Source organism: Artibeus jamaicensis, unplaced genomic scaffold, assembly GCF_021234435.1.
Source record: "Artibeus jamaicensis isolate MK-2021 breed Jamaican fruit bat unplaced genomic scaffold, CSHL_Jam_final contig_1253, whole genome shotgun sequence".
NCBI lineage: Eukaryota > Metazoa > Chordata > Mammalia > Chiroptera > Phyllostomidae > Artibeus > Artibeus jamaicensis.
In genome coordinates, this window is record NW_026521244.1 from 15,104 (window position 1) to 23,605 (window position 8,502).

The window sequence follows — 8,502 nt, forward strand, 5'->3', positions numbered from 1 at the left end:
AAGGTGCTAGAGCCCTGGCTCAGAGGGACGGAGTCACATCTCCTGCGTCTTCGGTGTAGCCCCGTCCTGGGCGCAGACGTAGATGCCCAGGCACCTGCAGCATGGCCTGGCCCCGCCCTTTCTCCCCTTCCCCGCTGTTCTGCTCCATCCTTCAGAAGAGCACCTGAGCTCTTTACCAAAGGATGCAGCCCATGGAACACGGTGTGTGGCAGATAGCTGGCAAGGAAATAAAACTGTGAAGACTGAAACATTTCTAGACCACAGTCTAGAGTCAATCACTGTTAATAATTTCATAGATGCTGCTGTTTGAGACATCACGTACCAGACTTCCTTATAGAATAAAATTCAGTGTTCTTACATGGGTACACCTTCAGTACAATTGTAAGCATTCTTCCCTCATTTAGCATTACCTTAGTGTTCATTCACATAACTTAAAGCTCTTCGTGGATATAATTTTTACAGCATTTGGTCAAAGATATACACCAAGAATAGTTTTCTATGTAGCATGAAAGTATAAAGATGTAGGAAGTTAACTGCAGGCATTAGTATTTACTGAGAACCTGATGTGTGAGACAAGGGATGCCCCACTTAGACGGTCTGGGGAAGGTGCCGTGGAGGGATGGGAATTAACCCTGGCCCCTCCCACCAGGGCCGAGAAGCCCCTGTTTTGACCGGTTGGCAGCGGACTTCGGCCTCAGTGAGGAATTCCTTCCCTTTCTCTACTTTAGCAGACAGAACAGCCCACGCTTTCCATGTCTCGGCCTTTCCGAAAGGAGCTGTGTGTGTGGGGAACACAGACGAGTCCCCAAAAACCACCATTAATGAGACGGTGTCATGAGTCACCTTCCTCGATGGAGAGTTTGTGCTGTGTCTGCCTCCTCGGCCATGATTCCACTCGGAGTCCAGGGCGAAACCAGCCCCAGAGTTGTAGACTGTCACAGCGTACACAGCTCCAGGGCGAACCCGTCAAAGCTGCGGTTTTCATCTCGCTGTAAAAAAAAAACCCCACATTTTTCAAACTTTTGGGAAATACCTTAAATTCAAAATTGTAAATACAAATAAAGGAAGAAAAGGGTTTTTGATCATCCACAGGAAGTTGCTCTTGAGACACAAGGGAAACTTATTTTTACTTGAAGCAAATTCATTTTCACTAAGAGAAAAGAGTATCCATTTTACTTAAGTAACATAATTTTTGAAAATTTTAATGAGGCCTATAGGAGAAAAGAAAAACGGAGTAGTTTTAAAACTTTAACTTAGATGGTTGTTAGTACTTGAAAATTGTCCCTTAAAATGCCTCTGTCGAGGTGCTGAGACCATGACCTCATTTGGGAATTGTAATAGCCATTAGTAGTAGAAGCATACAAACAGCCGTTAGGCATCTGCAGTTCCTGAGACTGGGTAATAAATAAATGTCAGGGAACGGCTGGGTTAAAATTCCTAGCCAAATAAGGTAACTGACCAAGGCCCGCCAGATAAGACCCCAGCACCAATTAGAGACTTTCGCCGTTTTTTTAACTTAGCAACCTGGCTAATAGCTAACTGCCACATCTGCTTCTGTAACCCCGCATTCGCTTGCTCTGCCCTATAAAAACCCCCGTAGTCTGTGAGCCAGGCGCGACTCTCATCTGCAGCCCTTTTGGGCACCGTGTCTCTGGACACCCCGAGAGTTCGCCCCTGCGCAGGTAAAGCTTGGCCACCAAATTTATAATTAGACTATTATTTTGTAATCAATAAAATTAGAGATCTTTGAAACCTATCTTCATCTCCGAGAGCGTGCATTGACTCATCTGTTGCCTACAACATTTGGAGGCCCCAGCGAGATACGCACGTGCCCTCGGAGAACCCATCTGTATGCCGGCCCGGTAAGTATCTGGTATCTGTGAGAGATCTCTATCTGGGAAGGTCGCGGCCATCGGAGCCCTGAGGCAGTAGGTGGGACGCTACCGGTATTCTGCCCAGGGGACCCCAAGAACTGGGGGACGCCCTCATGGGGTCGGAGCTTTACGCTCCCGTCTGGTAGGGGAACTGCAGTCCCCGTCTGGTAGAGTTTTGTGCTCTATTCTGGTAATGGGGGGGGAGAACTGGAGTGCCCCCCCCCGTCTGTTTAGGTTACGGCAGGAGATCACTTACGATTTCCTCGCTCTAACCGAAAAGCGCCTGCGCAGCGCCTGCGCCCCCCTGAATGAGTGAAAGAGCTGAAGTTGTGTGAGAACCGCGGTTCGCCTGTGTGAGAGGAGAAACAGTGTCTGTGAAGTCTTTGTTTGTTACGGATGTGTTTCAGTGTTTGTGTTTCTATGTCTAATTTGTGATTTTAAAACTATGACTGGTTTCTGAGCTTCCAAAGGTCTTACAGGCGGAGGGATTGTGCTGCAAGACGGCGGTGAGCCCTGCAACAAAATGGCGCCCTCCGCACCCCCACCCAATAGGCAAAAGTTTTACAGGCATCAAAGAGGGGCCCGGCCGACCAACCGACAGCGCCGGCCGCGAGCGGGCCTCTCCACCACTGATGGCAGCATGCGAGGCCCAGGAGGGCGGGTTTCGGTCCCCACCTTGCTGCGCGCCGGCCCAAACGGCTCGGAGCGCTAGCGCGCAGCGCCGGATGCGCGCGCTGCGGCGGACTACCAGCCTCCGCCCCCCCGCTGGCCGCTGACGCCCCCGCCCGGCCCGCGGGAGAGCCACCCTGTCCCGCGACCGGTGACCGACGGCCGGCGCCCGTGCGCGCGCCAGCTGGGTCCGCGGGCGCCAGTGCCGAGGAATCTGACTGGTTGAAACAAAGCAGCACGGAGGCCGCGCTGGTATTGACGAGATGAGTATTTTGCCCCCAGAGTTCTCCCAGTCGGCAATGCTGGGACCCTCGCTCGCTGATTGGAAAAGCGCGCACACTTCTCGCATCCTCGCACCCTCCCCTCTTCCCCTTATCGGCACCCCAGGTGGCGGGGCGGGGGCGGGAGGCTGTCTCCTCGGGACAGACGGGATTGCCAAGGTGCTGGGTCGCTCCTGCGAGCAATCGCTTCCCCCTCCCCAGCCCCGGAGACCCCCCTGCCCGCCCTGATTTTCTGGATACTGTCCCCCTCCCCTCCGTGCTGACTTTGGTGGCTGGCGGCAGCCCTTCCCCCCAGGCTACTGCGGGGGAGATTTGGAAGGCTGACTAGGGCGGCCCGCCCCCGCTGGCTGTTTCCTAGCAACGGGTAGGGTTTCAGCCAGTGGGCGGGGCTGATGGCAGGCACTGAAGTGAGTTTTCTGCTGCAGCAGCTTGAGGCGTGAGGAATTTTAAGTTCTGAAATGTTTGCCAGTGAGGACCTTGTAATTCGACTGGTCTGGCAATTGTGAGACGAGCTCATCATACTTTAAAAGAGTCTTGAGCCTTTCCCCCCGAGAGTGATTTATTGGCCATTTTAACTCTTAGCTCGGAGAGGGGAGTGTGCTGTTTGCCTTTCTGAATGACCTTTAGCTCCAGATTTCTCCAAGCTGTGTGGAATTCCAACCAGCGCCCCCTGGAGTGGTCACCTAAGAGAGACTTTTAAAGAGACTAAATTAATGCTGCAAACAAGCAAGAGTGTTTTCAGATTCTTCATGCTGAAAGTAACTTTGTAAAGTCTGTGCTAATTCTTCTAAAATTGAAATGTAACCAAACCTGTTACTTTTATGTATCCCATGTGTTTATATGATTTTTCAACTGACTAGATTTAAGAATTTGAGTTATAACAACCCAGAAATGCCTTAATTAATTCCTGTTTGTGCTCTATAATGTATATAGAAATTGTTCCTTGTAATTGCATTCGAGAATAGCAAATAGCAGATTTCACAGGCCTATTTTAATTTGATTTTATAAACAAGAGTAGAGAGATATTGCTGACCGCTCTGCCTGATTTTAGAATCGTACCGCTGCCCTTAGGGTCTGGGGGCGAGAGACGACCTCTGGAGTGCGAGACTCCCTGGTGGCAGGCACTGCCTTGGGTTTCTCTCCCTGCCCCCCAGAGCTTAGTCAGAAGTCGGTGACAAAGCCCTGAGTCCCCGTATATTCTGGGAGAAGCGCTTTCTGACTTCGATCTCCTTAGGCCTGAATGCCTACTGGGGAGAGGTGCAACTCCCGTGCCTTGCTAGAGTTAGGAAAAATTTGGCGTCACAAAGGCTTGCTAATGAACCTGTGAAGTCTGCTAAGAGTGCTTTCATTCATATGATAAGAGTCCGAGGGGTCCTAGTGTGTGGGAAGCTTAGATAGAGCCGCTGGGACGGCGGATGGGCTGCCTCTGGATTGAGAGCAGGCTTGGGACCTCGTTTGCCCCTTCTCTCTGGTGCCCCTCGGTTGTCCCTGCGCCCCTGCACACTGGCTCGGCCACTGGGGCATGCTCTGTGCTAATTCCTGTCATCTATCTATGTAGGAGAGCTGACCTGGGTGTCCTGGCTTCCCATGACTTTGGCATGGACTGCCCTGGTTATGGATAGGTTCGGGGTTCCCTCCGGGGGGCCGGCCGGCTCCGAAGGTCAGCCATTCTGGGGTACAAAACGTTTCTAGCTGCAGCAGTCAGGTTCTCTGTGTAACTGATTCTGATAGGAATAGCTTTAGTTTTGAAAGTCATGAACTGAGATCCAAGAGTGACCACCTGATTTATAGGGTATGGTAGTTGCAAGGTCTAGGCTTCAGAAAGGTTAAAAAAATGTGCCTGCAAATCTAGAGACTTTTAGTAGAAGATACCTGAAGTACTAGAGATTTTTAGCTGCCGCATACTGAGTTTAAGCAGTGAGTTTAACTACAGCCTTTCCCAGTGTGGGAAAGGAACCAAGATTAAAAGAAAGTGATAGTTAAATCTAAATGAGCAGAAATATGTACAGAGGATATAAAAGTTTTAAACCTGGAGTAAAAGAAACCTCAACTACTTGTTTTCTAATTTCATGGGAAAAGCAAATTTCCACATGTGCAGTTCTGTTTCTGATTAGAAACCTGAACCTATTGAAGTCACCTGAAGACCAGAAGGTCACTATAGCCAGTTGGGAAGAATGCCTTTGCCACCCGGGACCCAGGAAGGGTCATATGGGGCTGACGAGTGCTTCAGCCTGAGGGCAAAGCAGCATGTCTCTGCCGAGAGAAGTCTCCCTGGCCTGAAGGAGCATGTCTCTGCGAGGCACCAGTGGAAGCATTAGTGCAAGAGAATGTCTCTACCTGTATTGTTTCGGAACACTGTTTTGAATATTGCTCTGTATCTGCTCTGAAAAAGAAATTGAAGATTCCAAGAAAGGTTGAATCTTCATACTCTGTAAAAAAAGTGAACAAAAGAAAATATAAGATATAGAAATGAAGAGGTGTATAAAAGATTGTAGAAGTTTGCAAAAGTTTTGGAAAGGAATTATATAAAGTTAGTAATGGAAGATATAAAGCATAGAAATACAATCTTAATGGATATCAGAAGGGAAAAGATTTTCCATTATGCTTTATATTTTTCTCCCTACCTAAACCCTTCAGAAATTGGCATTCTAAAGGAACGAGTGATGACATAAGGTTTCTTTGCATAAAACCAATAAGACCAGTCTTTAATAGTAGTTTTGTTAACCAGGACTTTGACTGGAACATCACGCCTGAAGGAGGCATATGGGTTCTGGTCATTACCAGAAAGCTCAGAGGAACTAGGATTGACCTGTGAAGCTAGTGAAAGCCCACAAGAAAAGCCTGGTACTTTGGTTAGTTGTGTGGTTCGTGCCAGTCTTTCCAGGGGAGGAATGAAGGTTGCTTTCCTGAAAGATGGCTAAAAAGGAACCTGTAAGCACAATGGACGCTCAAGGATTTGAGTGAAACAACTGGTACAGGCGAGGCCAGATGTGTGGCGCTGCTATGCCCTGAGAGGCAGATTGAAAAGTCAATCTAAGAGTTCCCTGGGTGAGTGTGTGAGTTCCAGCAAAGCAGACTTAAGGATCACAAATAATCCAGGCTGCTCTTGGTGTGTTTATGCAAACAAACAGTCAAAAATCAAAAGCGGGACCCAAAGTAGTCCCTGTAAATAACAGTGAGGGTGATCTTAAGGAGAAAAATTATAGTTCAAGGAAAATCACAGTGCTCAGCATTGGACATCAGAATGGTACAACTAACTGTCTTGAAAATTTGCTCTCATTTGAAAGTTGAAACCAGGTTTGTGATATTACCAAAGATGTACAATTTACAGGTGCAAAGGACCTTGTCAAATTGCCACTGTTAAATGTCATTGTAGGAAGGACCTTGCAATAGAATGTCTTCCCAAAAGACAGTCTTACAAGCGCAGAGACTGGTTTGGGGATAGTTATGCCAATTAACCTATGTGTTCTTCTGTTTTCATAGGGCGTATGCCTATGACTTGCCTATGCCTATGAGAGATTAGTTGCAAGATAGGCCTCACTTAAGGAGCCCATCTCCATCATTGCCCCACTAAGTCTCAATGGTTTGGCTGAACTAAGTAGTTGGGTTAGTAAAAGACTGGGGCGGTTTGTGGGCTTCACTTTAGAACTAATTTTCTCTTTTCTGTCTTGATAGTTGGACAGAAAGGGCTCAGAAACCTGAAAGGAGGGAACTCCTAATCATTACTGAAGTGCCTGCCATTGTCTATTAATAGTTATAATTAAATTGTGCTTCCAATTTCTTGCCTAATCTGTCACCTCCAGAATATGACCTGACCAGAATGACAGCGGTCCAGTAATGCCAGCTTCTGGACACCAAGCCTGCGATGTCCGGGTGACAGCCAACTGACCAGGACCCTGTGAGGTCTTTCCCCTTACAGGAAAGACTCCCTCCGTGCTGCTCCCCTTCAGGGCACCCCAACCCAAGGGTAAATGAGACAGCGTCCATTTCCAGCTTGGAAGAAGTTACAAGAAGATGAGACCTCCGTCCCTTTTCCTTTATATAATTATGAAGTAGGTATAAATCTAAAAGGAAGAATATTGATACAGAGTGCATCCACGGGGAGCCCCAGAAAAGATTTGGGATGAGATCCAAGGTTCGAGGTATCCAAGAGATATTAAGGTATACTTACCACTCCCCAGGAGAGAGAGACGAATAGAGCAGGGCCATTGGGAGATATTGTGTATAGCAACAAGTTTGCGGCTGACCTCTGAAGTAATTATTTAACATATGGCTTTTGGCTAATTTCATAGATATATTAAATAGTATAGCCAGGCTTAGAGCTAAAGGAATAAAGTCACTTACCCAAGATATAACTGGGAGCAGAGCCCCTAGAAGAGGGCCTGTATAAGAGCTTAGAAAAGATCAACTCCAGGACATGAGAAGATAACTGCCCAGGTGAAAGAGGGTGCCACATAGTTTAGGGCAGAATACCAAGCCCTGCAGTTTTGATAAAAGAAGCCCACATGGCTTTGGGGTGCCCCCTTTGGCCACGTGGAGCCTAGAAACAAGAGAGACTCTGACTGGAATTTGTTACGGAGGAACTCTTGCCAGTAGACCGTAAAGGAATGCCACATAACTTTAGATTGGCTAAAGATCGTGCCTGATACAGCTGACGTGCCAGCAACCTGAAACACAGATGTGTATTCTTTCTTAATTTGCAGTACCCGGAGTTACGACAGTATAAGTAAAGAGCAAAGACATAAAAGTATTTTAAGTTGAAAAAAAACTTAGTTTCTGACTGCTCTTTTACAATAATAGCACTAGAATTATAGGTGATAACAAGGAGGATTATGTGCAGCCTTAGGGGAAGAGTGCTGTTTTTATGCCAATCATTCAGGGATAATTAGAAAAAAAAGAAAAAAAAAACATCAAAATACTAGCTAGAAGACTAAAAGAAAGAGAACAAGAGGAACAGACCTCTTCATGGTATGCCTCTCTGTTTAAAGCTTCCCCTTGGCTGACCACGCTCATATCAGCGTTGGTTAACCCTATACTTATCCTATTGCTTGCCCTGACTGCAGGACCCTGGATCTTGAATAAGATTTTTGCATTCATCAGGGACAGGATTGATGCCATCAAGCTTATGGTATTGTCCCAACCATATACTATCCTGCCTCAAGATGACCGGCAGTCAATGGTTTAACTGCTACCTAACCGGAGGGGGGAATGTAATAGCCATTAGTAGTAGAAGCATACAAACAGCCGTTAGGCATCTGCAGTTCCTGAGACTGGGTAATAAATAAATGTCAGGGAACGGCTGGGTTAAAATTCCTAGCCAAATAAGGTAACTGACCAAGGCCCGCCAGATAAGACCCCAGCACCAATTAGAGACTTTCGCCGTTTTTTTTAACTTAGCAACCTGGCTAATAGCTAACTGCCACATCTGCTTCTGTAACCCCGCATTCGCTTGCTCTGCCCTATAAGAACCCCGTAGTCTGTGAGCCAGGCGCGACTCTCATCTGCAGCCCTTTTGGGCACCGTGTCTCTGGACACCCCGAGAGTTCGCCCCTGCGCAGGTAAAGCTTGGCCACCAAATTTATAATTAGACTATTATTTTGTAATCAATAAAATTAGAGATCTTTGAAACCTATCTTCATCTCCGAGAGCGTGCATTGACTCATCTGTTGCCTACAACA

General features: G+C 47.3%; 1 long non-coding RNA gene across 1 annotated transcript; it reads left to right on the top strand.

The window, feature by feature from the left end:
- Nucleotides 1-1,333: 1,333 nt before the first annotated feature.
- On the top strand, nucleotides 1,334-6,797 carry LOC128627627 (uncharacterized). Its single transcript, XR_008391879.1, has 2 exons — nucleotides 1,334-1,862; nucleotides 6,628-6,797. It is a non-coding gene; the product is annotated as an uncharacterized LOC128627627 (long non-coding RNA).
- The last annotated feature ends 1,705 nt before the right edge of the window (nucleotides 6,798-8,502 follow it).